General features: G+C 44.8%; 1 protein-coding gene across 2 annotated transcripts in view; it reads left to right on the forward strand.

Moving 5' to 3' along the window:
- ITGB6 (integrin subunit beta 6) overlaps positions 1–13,042 on the forward strand; it is a 154,484-nt gene that overhangs the window by 34,057 nt on the left and 107,385 nt on the right. The window lies entirely within an intron of this gene.

Raw genomic sequence — 13,042 nt, forward strand, 5'->3', positions numbered from 1 at the left:
GACCTCGGGGAAGATGTTCCTATAACTAGCTAGCTCTGGATACTCACGGTTCTGGGAAAGACTATCATGTCATAGGCTTGAGTGACATCAGTGTTTTTATTTGTCAATAAGAACCTGTAAGGGGCAGTTATTGTCTTTAATAGAAAAAATAAGTACAGTGATAAAACTCAGAGATCTGTAAATCAGAGTTCTCAGAGAGTCCTTATTTCACACATTTACCCTTTCTGCGAGATGTGTCATATTCCCATCAAGATGTGTTTGTGAGGTCAGCAAACACCAGGGCACAATGGGTGCTGGCGGTGTGGCATGTTCCTTTGGGGTCTGCGTTTTCAGGTCCTCCGCAAATATGCTGGGCGGCAGTCTTCGTGAGAATAGGCGCTCAGGTTTCCCTTTAAGTAAAACAAGTTAAATTCCAGCGTGAAGACTGTTATCAGAAATTGCCAAGACCAGCCCAGTCCCTGAACTCTCCCTCCCACTGCCGTGGATATTTCGCTGGGTAAACAGAACTGCTGGCCACTTTAATGCACTCTGCGTGTGTTGGGTAATTTTAAAGTTGTTTAACTTTCTAGCCCACCCAATTTGCGATGGTTTGTTTTCAAACCTGCTTTTAAAACAAGAATCTGGAACCAGTCAATTTCTCCAACAGGTTTTCTCCACGTTTCTCCAGTGCCTGTATATGGTGGGGGTAGACACTTGTTTCCCCTCCCTCCTTCTAGAATAAACCTCCTTCCAGATATTTTCACAACCACCCTTGCTGAGCCACCCACATCCGGAGCTAATTTCCTGTTACCAGTCTAGGAGTCTTTCTGGAACCCATCATTTCTTAGTTCTCTACATCCAATCAATCAGCAAGTCCTCTCAGCTCTGCTTCCACAGACCCCCAGTCTGTCTCTGGGTGTCTGCTTTGCAGGTCTACCACAGTTGCCGGATCACCAGCCTCTCCCATCTGGCCTAACGTATCAGACTTCTGCCTGGTCTCCCTGCTTCCTCTCTTGTTCCGTGAGAGCTCGTTCCTCCCACAGCAGTTGAAGTTATCTTTGCAGAGCATAAATCAGATTATGTGGCTCCCCTGTTTCAAACTCTAATTGCTTCCTATTCTGCTCCAAACAAAAACAAATGTCTCTCCTGCCTTGCACAGCACTCCGCAGTCTGGGCCCTCTCTTGCCCACAGACTGAGCTCTTCTGGCATCACTCCTCTTTCCTAGAAGACCACCGTCGGAGCCTGTGGTGCTGGCCCCAACCCCTTGCCTTTGCTGTCCCTCCGTCAGGAATCCTCTTTCCTCTGCCATTCGCAGGGGTGTTCCTCTTTCATTCTAATCTCGACTTGCAATCACCTGCTCAGGGTGCTCAGGGAGGACTTCCTTGGGGTCCCACTCACAATTAGACAGTTACCCTCAATAGCATCACCCTCGATATACAGAGCACTTGTCACAAGCTGATATTTTCTTATATTTAATTAATTTATTTAGCGTTCATCTTTCCTCATTAGGGTATCACTCTTTTACTCCTGTATCTCCAGTGTCTAGAACAGAAACTTTCAGAGAGTAGGGGCTTAATAAATATGTTTGAATAGATGACTAGATAAATACCAATAAATGTCATGGCCAATAGCCATGCAGTAATGGTTTAACCTCGTATTATGCTGACATGACCAGCATCAATTTAAGTATAACTTTCACCACATTTTCTCATATGATCCTTGTGGGAAATGGGAAAACTCAAGGAGAAGGAACCAAAGGGCCTGGCTGCCAAGAAACTATAAGCTCCCCTCTGTCTGATGCCAGAAAAAGGAGTGTGCACGTTAGAGGCTCAATGCTTTTCTTGTAGCAAGACCTGCTGAGCCCGAGCAGAGGTCAGACGCAGGAGACTAGGACCCGCCCACAGTTTCCAAGAGTTTATGGTTGATTTGCATCACCTTGTTTTTCAACTGAAGGAGCTAGGAAGAGTTTAATGAATGGCGGGTGGTGGCGTAGGAAAAAATGCAAGGAGGGATGTTGTTCAGGGCCATGAATGGAGGCCCAGCAAAGCTTGAACCCCTAAGGGAGTGAAACCAGAACCAGAAGCTGAGGAGCTATTTGCACAAGAGAATTTTAGATCCTCAGACACAGCTATGGGACTGAGAATATAAAAACCAGCATGCAGTGGATGAACATGTCGTCCCTTCCTCTGTAAGGAACATCATGTGGCCACAGCGTGTAGAGGAATGGCAGGAAACACAGAGCTCTGTGACACTTTGCATCTGGGGCAGCGGTCAAGCGGCAGCTTTGTGGCACCAGCAGACTGCCCTTGAATGTGGCAGAGACCTGGGCCCCATGCAGAAGTGTGCTCACGCAGGACCATGGCAGAGTGGCAGCTCCAGGTGACCAACAAGCCATGAATCTCCGAGAGTTGCAAATGGTTTCTGAGCATGCCCGATATATCCTACAGATCCACCCAAGATAAGTAGAGAGACTTGGAGAAAGGGGAGGCATAGAGGACCAGAGTTACGAACATGGAGCAATCAACTAGGGAAATTTGAGTGAAAATGAGACCTAATTGGCCCCCACAGGCTGGTGAGGCCTGGAGACATTTGGTTACATCCCTGCCAGGAGGCTCAGTAAACAGATTCAGACCTACTCAGTTGTGAGGCAATTGAGTACCGATGCCAAGGGGGAGCCAAAGGCAACAATGGGCAGGACAATGGCCCTACTGTGGCACCCAGCCTCATGGGCTTCTGGGGTGGTGTTCCAAGCCTGCTGGTGGCATGGCTTCTGCACTTAATTAGGCATAATTAACTAACAGGAACTAATTGTAATCACCTCTGCCTTGGAACCACATTCTGCATAAGCTTAGAAAGTATAGAAAAGAGTCTCTTGCCCTGCAATGGCCCTGTCACCCCAACAGAAAGGAGCCCCGGATGATCAAAAGGTCTATGGCAAAAGGGTCCCATGCAGACTGGGTCTGTGAAATTATCTATTAAGAAGTTAAACATGAGTATATGTAATTATCTCCCATATCACTAACAAAGAAATTTTTCCTTGTTTATTAGAAGCAGGGACTGTAACTTGCATGTTCTTACATCCTTAAAATCCTCACTAGGATTTTTGTACATACTAGGTACTTAGCATCTGTTGCGTGAAAGAATCAAACTCCAGTGAGGTGAGTGTCCTCTCTGACTGGGGAGCCTGTCTTCAGCAGTGAAACCCACAAGTGTGGTCTGAAGAAGAAAAATTTCTTTTTTAAAAAACATATTGTATTGATTATGCCGTTAGAGTTGTCCCAGTTTTCTCCCCTTTGCCACCCTCTACCTGGTACCCCCATTCCCTCCAGCCATCCCCCACTTAGTTTATGTCTATGGATTGTGTATAGAAGTTCTTTGGCTTCTCCATTTCCTACACTGTTTTTAACATCTCTCTGCTGATTCGGTTACTACCAATTTGTACTTCTTATTCCGTGCACCTTTTCGCCCTTCCCCCTCTCAACTGATAGCCCTCCAAATAATCTCCATATTTGTGATTCTGTTCCTGTTCTGTTTGTTTGCTTAGTTTGTTATTTGGATTCAATTACTGATTGTTGTAAATTTATTGTTATTTTAGTGTCCATTGTTTTGACCTTCTTCTTTTTTCTCATATAAGTCCATTTTAACATTTCATATATTAATGGCTTGGTGATGATGAACTCCTTTACTTTCACCTTGTCAGGGAAGCACTTTCCCTGCCCTTCCATTCCAAATGATGGCTTTGCTGGATAGAGCAGTCTAGGTTGTAATCCTTGCTTTTCATCACTTCGAATACTTCTTGCCAGTCCCTTTTTGCCTGCAAAGTTTCTTTTGAGAAATCAGCTGACAGTCTTATGGGAACTCCTTTGTAGATAACCTTCTGTTTCTCTCTTGCTGCTTTTAAGAATCTCTGTTTATATTTAACCTTTGGTATTTTAAATATGATGTGTCTTGGTGTGGTCCTCTTTGGGTCCAACTTTTTTTTGATTCTCTGTACTTCCTGGACTTGTATGCCTATTTTCTTCAGCAAATTAGGGAAGTTTTCTTTCATTGTTTTTTGAAATAAGTTTTCAATTTCTTGCTCTTCCTCTTCTTCTGGCACCCCTGTGATTCAGATGTTGGGATGTTTAAAGATGTCCCAAAGGTTCCTAAGCCTCTTCTCATTTCTTTGAATTCTTTTTTCTTTCTGTTCTTCTGATTGAACTCTTTTTCCTTTCTTGTATTCCAAATAATTGATTCAATTCTTGGCTTCATCCCCTCCACCGTTTGTTCCCTGTAGATTTTTCTTTATTCCACTTAATGCAAATTTCACTTTTGCCTGGGTCTTTTTTATGCCATTAAAGTAACAGATGAGTTCCTGGAGCATTCTGATAACCAGTATTTTGAACTGTACACCCAATAGGTTGCTTATCTCTGATTCATTTAGTTCTTTTTTCAGAGTTTTGTTCTGTTCTTTCATTTGGGCCCTATTTATTTGGCTCCTCATTTTCACAGCCTCCTTGTGTGTGCTTCTCTGTGTTAGGTAGAGCTGCTTTGACTTCCTATCTCAACAATGCAGCCTACTGTACAAAAGTGCACCTGTTAAGTTGTATGGGGCAGAGCCCTAGGTAATCACCAGTGCGGGGAAACCTGTGTCACCACTCTGTGGCTGTGTTGGGGAGGGTTCACCAAGGGAACAATGCCACTGCCTGGCTTCTGGGATTTTTCCCAGGAGGAAGGTGTCTTCTGGCACTTGTACTTCACTTTCTCCCCATATGCCACGACTGCCGTTCCAGCTGTTGCCCTGGTGTTGTATCCCAGAGCTGCTGGTCTGCATGAGTCTTAAGTCTGTTGCGGTCCTTTTAAGAAGAGTCTTTTGAGAATCCCAGTTTCTTCTGCCATCCCAACTCCGACTGGTTTTTACGGCCAGAAGTTATGGGGATTTATCTTCCTGGTGCTGGAACCCTGCATGGGTGGTCTGGACAGGGGCTGGGATACCTCCCAGTTTTTATCCACCACATGCAGATGGGGGACTGCCCATCCCCATCTCTGTGCCTCTCCAGCATCTCTCTGCATCTGTGCCCCTCTACCTGTACGGATGAATGTGGCCTTTTCAAGTCCTTGGTTGTCAGACTTCCACACAGCTTGATTAGTGACCATTCTGGGTGATATTTGTTATGTAATCTAGTTGTATTTTTTTCTAGACTTATGCATGGAGGTATGGTGAGTTTACCTATGTCTCCATCTTGACTGGAAGCAGAAGGCACATTTATAATATCATGAAGAGAATCATGTCCTTCTCCATTAATACTCCCAGGAAATATAAAACAATTCTTAATAGTTAAACAGAGCTGCATGTAAGGTTAAATAAGTTAATGAAACAATTCTACCTTTTGTAGAGGCCTAGCCACCCCCACCTGAGAAAAGACCCACAGATTTGGTTTCATCCTATTGTTTGGAAAGCTCTGTGTACATATGGGCTGCAGGGTGTGTATGCCCATGTGTGTGTTATGTGAGCAGAAGGACAGAAATCGTCAGAGTCTGTGGCCACGGTCGCCACAGGTAAGCACTGTGAATGCCACTGCTGAGCAACTAGAATAAAAATGCTTCAATGGGCAAGATGGAGACTTAAAGACTGACCCAGGAGCAACAGACTATTACCATCCTTGAGTAGCCAAGGAACATCTGAATGGTCAAAAAAGGAAGCCCTGGGGCAGCATGAGTGTTGTGACTAGAGGGTAAGAATGTCCTCAGGCACATCTACTACAGTAGGGAGCTCACAGCCCCACCTCATTTATCCCCACTCTGATGAGCCTCTCTGGGGCCACTCAGCAGACCAGCTGGTCCCATTGGTCCTGTGTGCACTCCAGGCAGCCTCACCATCAGCTCCAGGAAGTCTGCCTGTCTCAGAATTGACTTCACAGATGGATCTCCCAGAGGTTTTCAGGCAAGCTCAGGAGGCCTGAGGACAGTGGCATTTGGGGCTCTTTGGTGTACTATAATTATCACTGTTGCATCATAGCAGCTATGACCAGGAGAGCAATGTACCATTCATTCATTTAGAGAAGTCATGCTGCCCTAACACTCTGACTTCAAATTCTTGACATGTGCAGCCATACATCCAGGTTTCCTAGAATAGCTTCCTTCTCAGATATCTTGTTCCCTTGCCCCATGAAATTGCCCTTGGTGCTTGCTTTGGGCTGGAAATATATCACTGCCTTAATGATAGAAAAACTGAGGTTCTTTCCATCCACCGTCGCTTCTGAAATGGTGCTGACTCATCTCTCTCCACCACCTTCAGAGCTGAAGGAGAGTCATCTCAGAAACAAGAACTTGCTGTCAAGACCCGGAGGGCTTAGGTTCAGGAATGAAAGGACCAAGTCAGACATGAGAGGAAGAAACAGAAGTCCTTAAGCATTCTCCCTGAGCTGAGCCATGTTAAGCTTTAAATAAGTGTAATCCAGTTTTTCTTCTATCACTTTTCATTTTTTATTTATTACTACCCATTGAGTCAGAAGCAGAATAGTCCAAACATTTGCAGTGAAGCTGAATTTTCAGGGTATTTACAGTCAGCCAAGAAGCAGCAGGAAGTGGGATTTATAGATTTGTATTACCAGGCAGGCAATCTCCCAAGCCTCAGCATTTGGACTTTTTAATGAAATAAATATGCTGGCTTTAATAGGACAAGATCTCTGGAACCCCGGAGTGTTGCCCAATAAATTCAAATAAGATCCTTAACCAAAGGCCTTTGTATCCCCTAGAGAACACCAACAATTAGGCCTATGGGAAGGATGATTGCAGAGTGAAATCCCTGGGAGGTAAGCAAGGACTTGGCAGCTTAGAGGATTCAGCCACATCTACTACTGGGAGGAAAAGGTTCTTGCAACATGACGAGCTATTTCAGCAATAGTAAGGCAGTAGGCATTAGTGATAATAAAGCATGGTTTCTTCTGCTTGCACTCAAATTCCAGCTCCTGATCCACACTGGCTGACCTTAGATAGGTTTCTTGAATTCTCTAAGCAAAGTTTCTCCGCTTTTAGGGCAAGGATAATAATTGTACTTCCATCAGAGGTTGCCATAAGCAAACCTCAAATGGCTGCTGGTTTAAGAGCCCATCTGCATCCATCAAACCATAGCATTTCTCTGTTCCAAACCCTCTCATGACTTTCAATCTCAATTAGAGGAAAATCCAAGTGCTCTTTAGGACCTTCAAGGTCCTGGTTCCCAGTTAGCTGTCTCACCTCTACCACTCTCCCCATTCCCATGGCTCTGGCCCTCCCCTGGCACACAGAGCAGCCTGCCACACTTTGGCCTCAAGGCCTTTGAACTTGTTCCCATCTCCTGAAATGCCTCCTCCCCCCATGTCAAGCTTCTCCTTTAGAGTCACTTGAGACACAATATCACCTCCTTAGAGAGGACCACGACCCTGATAACACTGGATAAAACAGCCAATGACACTTCCTCCAGCACTCCCTGAATATTTGGTGAATGAAAAACAGCAGACTCTCAGCTTCCCCTCATGGGTCTCCCTGCCATTGCCAGGTGGTTGTCTCCAAAGCCTGTGAGGGTTGCAGCTGTGCCCACAAACACTAGGGTGCCCACTAGTCTGTGTTACAGCGCTGTGGGGAACCTCTCTGCAGCCACCCATCTTTGGGTGGGCAAAGTTCCTGCAGCAGGGGTGCAGGCTGCGTGCCTTCGAGGCCTGCAGTTCTCAGGGACCAGAAGAGTCCCTTGTGCCATGCATATGGGGAAAGAGCTCCTTTTACGGGGTCTTGTCACTGGACCCTGCAGCAGTTCACTGACCAGGTCTCACCTTCCCAAGATTTATTGAGTTTTCATCTGTTTCAGCCATGTGCTCCTTGACCACAGTTCGGAGTCCTCCAGGCTTGATGAAGAGAGAAGAACTTGCCAGTCTTTCCACTTTCCCTACCTTCTTCCCTCCTCCACCAGCTTCTTCCTCAATTCTCTCTCCAAAAGAAAAGAAAGGGCATACTAGATGCACAATATGTATAGATACATATAGATGCCAACAGATATCAAGAGCAGGGGTGCACGTGTGAGGAAGCAAGGTGCTCTGAGTGGATTAATAGTGCCCATGTGGTGCCTTCATACAACTTGGAAAAGAAGGTGCCCTCTCCTCAACACACCCTTACCTCCATCTCCTAGAAAACTGTCGTAATAAATAGACAATTCTACAACTAACAATGAGAGTTGTGTTCACACAAATGCCCTACTATGCAAGTTATCTGAATCAGGGTAGCACCTTTGTCCCAGTGCCTGGCACACCATAGGCAACTTTGGCTTGTTCAATGAATACTGCCCACCAGCATCAGAAGCAGAGTAGTCTGGCCCTTCCCACAGTTCCTAGTCATTTGCAGATGACCTATCTTCTCACCTTCTCTCTCTCAACCTATGACATAGAAGCAAGGCCATTGTGAAAGACAAGAGGGTCCAGCCTGGCTCCCCCCCCACTCCCAGGCACCTTCCACAAGTCAGCAGATCATCTCACCCAGGGCCAGTTGTGGTGAAATGGAGGGGCACGAGGCAGAGGACAGGCTGGGGTAGGCCTGGTGCAAAGACTGGTATTTTCTACTTAGGAGCTATCAAGGAAGGTTTAGGTTGTGCTGTCTGGAAGCCAGAGATGGAGCAGCTGGCCCCCGACTCACCTCCTCTCTCATTCCACTAGGCCTCACCCAGAGCAGAAGCCACTTCAGACCTGCAGGAGACTCCCAGGGTTAGATACGAGTGGCCAAGAGGATGAACTGTTTGCACTGTTTTGTTTAAAGAAGGGCAGCCCAGTGATGATGCTAAGCAAAACTACATTACCCTGGGAAGACTTTATTAATAGAGGACCAAGATTTAAAGCCTCTGCTTCTTTCCCCAAAAGACCAAACACTGGGCCCTGCAGGCAGATCCCACTGCCTGCTCACCCCAGCCAGGCTTGTTCTTGCCCCAGGCCACCCAGCTGTCACCACCCCTGGAGCTCTGCTTAGGAGAAGCTGAACTTCCAGCAGAGGTTTGAAAGTGATTCCTGAGATACCAAGGCCTGAACTCATGACGGCAGGTGCAGGCACCAGCAGCACCAGTTGAGTCATCTCTCTGGTCCCAGGCCTGGCCAAGCTGATGATGTCTCCACCACTGCCCCCTGGCCTTCCATCTGCACCTGGAGGGCAGAAAAAAGCAGTGAGCCCAGGGATGACGCATGCTGAGACGCAAAGGAGAGAAGACGATCAAAGTGAGAGAGATTCTGAGAGTCGAAGCAGAGACAGAACCAGTTATCACCAGGGCTCTGGAGTAGAAAGGGGATTTAAATTCTGACTTGAATCCAATTATTATCAGCGTGACATTGGGCTAGTTACTTAATCTCTCTTAATATGAATCATGAGTTACCTTGTTTATGAAAAAGAAAGAATAATACTTACCTCACCGTACCAGTCAGGGTCCCAGCAGAAGACAGAAATGACACCAGTTATTTCGACAGAAGGAGTTAAATAAAAGGTTGTTGACTTGGTACAAAGTTGTTAACTAGGCAACTGAAAGAAAGGGTAAAAAGATACGTGTAAGCTGCCACTGACCTAGCAACTGGAAAAGGTAGCTACCACCCTTGGGGCTAGGAGAAAAAAAAAAGAGAAGGATCTGAAATTATTAAAATTTAGAAACTGAAGGAGGGTTGGATCATGGCACATGAGTTGGGACTCTGATCTCTGAGGAGGGCACTGCTGGGCTGGATCTCGGGTCTCTGCACGGGCATGATGAGGCCTGTTCTGTCAGTGCTGACAAAACAGCAAACTGGATTTGACTCTGCTGCTGGAATTAGTTCCGCTGCCAGGGCCAGGAGGTATTGCTGGGGAGACACAGGGAACAGGAAGCAGACAAGAAGCAGCAGGTCCCTTTTCCCTCCCTGAGCCTTGCAGCCTCCCTCTGGCAGAGCCAAACATGAGCCATCTGGCAAAGCAGAAATGTGGTTTGCAGAGTCTTTGTATCAGCATCACAAAGTCTGGGGGCTGGAGCTCAGAGACATTAACTTAACAAATGGCCCATTCACAGTTAGGAATGAATGAAAAAATGTGTGCAAAATACTCAGCACGGTGCCAGGCACATTGTGGAGGTGGAATAACTATTGTATTCTTGTTATTGTTAGTAGTATTATTTTATTATCATTATCACTGTCATCATTATGACAGATCTGTGGGCTTGGCAATTAGATGGAGGATAAGGCAGACTCTGCAAGGGGTTGATTGTGAGACTGGACATTAATTCCTAGATTCCTTTTTGGCAGTTTCACTGATTTCAGGTAAAATATAAAGGAAGAAAATGCTATCCAAGAGTAGCAAGTCGGTAAATTAGTCACATGAATTTGATCTCTAAAACATCTATCCTCCTTCATTCCCACGGCCCTGCAGTAGCTCAGATCCTCTTTGCCTCTGGCCTAGATCCATTCTCACACCTTCAGTCTATCTAAATCCCTGCTGCGAGTGCACAGTCATTCCTCCTGATTGCCGTCATCTCATTAGACTGCCATCACTTGCGAGTTAAAAACCAACTTCCTGTGACTAACATTTACACACTCAGTGATCTGGTTTGGGAGCTACAGAAATGCTCCTTTCCATTGGATCTGGCACCACCCTCCCCATACTAGGGTCAAATTAGAAAAATGAGAGTGGGGAGGAGGTCAGAGTAAGCCTGACACCTAATGTCAGCTCTAATTCAGAATGTCAAGAGCAGTATTAACGATCCCCTTGCCTCTCTCCTACCTCTAAATCTTTAATGAGGTCTTCATCAGTTCCAAGGTAATGTCCTGATGCCCTGAGCTTAGGAGGTGCTGCTCTCCTATTCCTCATTAAATTAGCAAAAACTCCCTTCTCCCTCTTTATTCTCTTTGATGGAGTCTTTGTTTAGAGTTATCTGCATCAGTCAGCTCAGGCTAAAATAAACTGTGGTAACAAGTATTGAGTAACTCCAGAATCTCAGTGGGTTACAATGACAATTTTTATTCCCAAATCTGTGAGTGTCGGCTCTGAGTCAGAGGCAGCTCTACCCCTCTTCCTTTTCACTCCAATATTTAAGCTTATAAAGCAGCTCCTCTGAGGAACGTTACTAGTTTCATGACAGAGAGAAGGGAGAATACAGTGGTACCTCACAGTGGCTCTAGAAACTTCTGTTTGGAAATAGCATATATTATTTCCACCATATTTTACTGGCCAAAGAAAGTCACATGGTTTTTCTGAGTTCCATAGGATGAGATGTGTGATATTCATCACATGAAGGGAATTGCAAGTCATATGACCAAGCTTGACATCAGAGGTCTTGAATGCATAAAATGAATATTTCGATCAATGAAACAATGTACCACACCGCCTAGCCAAGGATCCTATCATCTCACAGCTGGATTATTAAATCCCAGGGATGACGAATTCTAGTCTAATCNTACTGGCCAAAGAAAGTCACGTGGTTTTTCTGAGTTCCATAGGATGAGATGGATACCTTATTTTGAGTTCAATAGGATGAGATGTGTGATATTCATCACATGAAGGGAATTGCAAGTCATATGACCAAGCTTGACATCAGAGGTCTTGAATGCATAAAATGAATATTTCGATCAATGAAACAATGTACCACACCGCCTAGCCAAGGATCCTATCATCTCACAGCTGGATTATTAAATCCCAGGGATGACGAATTCTAGTCTAATCTGGCCTCAAAGGAAGTATTCCCACAGGCCATTTTTTTGTGTCCCTGTCACTAGTGTCTCTGTATTACATCAAGAGTGGAGTAGCTGCCAGGATGTTCTTTCCTAAATGCTTTCATCATCTTGTCATCCTCTGGCCCAGGACCTTCAGCAGCTCCTTGTTGCCAATCAGTTCAAACCTCAGTTCTTCTGCAGCCAGGTGTTCGATGCTTCCATCAACTGGTGCTTCCTTTCAAGTCCAATTTAGTCCCAACTCCTCACATCTAGCCAGGGGTCTGAGGCTTGTCTTCATAACTGCTCCAAGATTTTGATTGATGTTAATGTTTGTGTTTCTTCTTGGCCCTTCCCCCTCTCCTTTTCAACCAGTTTATGTCATTCATTTTCTTTGAGTTGTCTCAAACCTCATCCTCAAAAAATGTCCTTGAATAACTTTCCTCCACTTTCTACACTTTTCAAAATTCAAAATTACAGTTCTATGCTCTTGTTTTTATTTTCTTCTTCTAGAATTGTTGTATGCTGCTATGGGAAAAGACCTTGGGGATTTTCTAGTCCACACAAACCACATCCTTTGAATTTAGATATGAGGAAATTGAGACCGAGGAGAAAAAATGCACAGAAAAGTCACTATGGAGAGGCTAAGTTGGTAGGAAAATGAAGTCTTCTAGCTCCTTGTTGCTATTCTTCCCCTGTATTATTTGACACCTCTTTTAATGTATATCTGTTTCTGCCCTGGCTGGCATAGCTCAGTGGATTGAGTACGGCCTGTGAAGCACAGGATCGCGGTTCGATTCCCAGTCAGGACACATGCCTGGGTTGCAGGCCAGTTCCCAGTGGGGGACACATGAGAGGCAACCACACATTGATATTTCTCTCCCTCTCTCCTCTTCCCCTCTCTCTGAAAATAAATAAATAAAATATTTTAAAAAATGTATATCTGTTTCTCAATGTAGATGATAATCTGTTTTAGGGTGGAGATGCCTCATTATATTATGTTATAAGATCCTTGACATACATTATTTCTAATTTTAATAACAAGCTTGTAAGGTAACACTTTTTCTTATTTTACCAGTAAGAAGACTAAGGATTTTATAAGTCAAGTTAAAGACCCAAGACCAAATAATCAATAAATGGCAAAGCCAGGGTTGATTGAATGCTTACTGTTTGCATGAAATTTTGCTGTTTCTAACATAAATTACAATAAAGTTTACTTATAAAATAAATGCCATAACTTCAATGAAGTTCATCATAAATCCTTAATGAGTATTAATTTCAGGGCTATGGAAATCCGTGTCCAGTGGGAGAGGTGTTGTAGCCAAGGTACTGGGAAAGGACTGAGTGTGGCAATTAAGGATGCACGAGATCTGCATAGTCTAAGCAGATGTGGAGGGTGAGCTTA

This window comes from Sturnira hondurensis, unplaced genomic scaffold (genome assembly GCF_014824575.4).
Source record: "Sturnira hondurensis isolate 20B ecotype Veracruz unplaced genomic scaffold, ASM1482457v3 Scaffold0004136, whole genome shotgun sequence".
In the NCBI taxonomy this organism is placed as follows: domain Eukaryota; kingdom Metazoa; phylum Chordata; class Mammalia; order Chiroptera; family Phyllostomidae; genus Sturnira; species Sturnira hondurensis.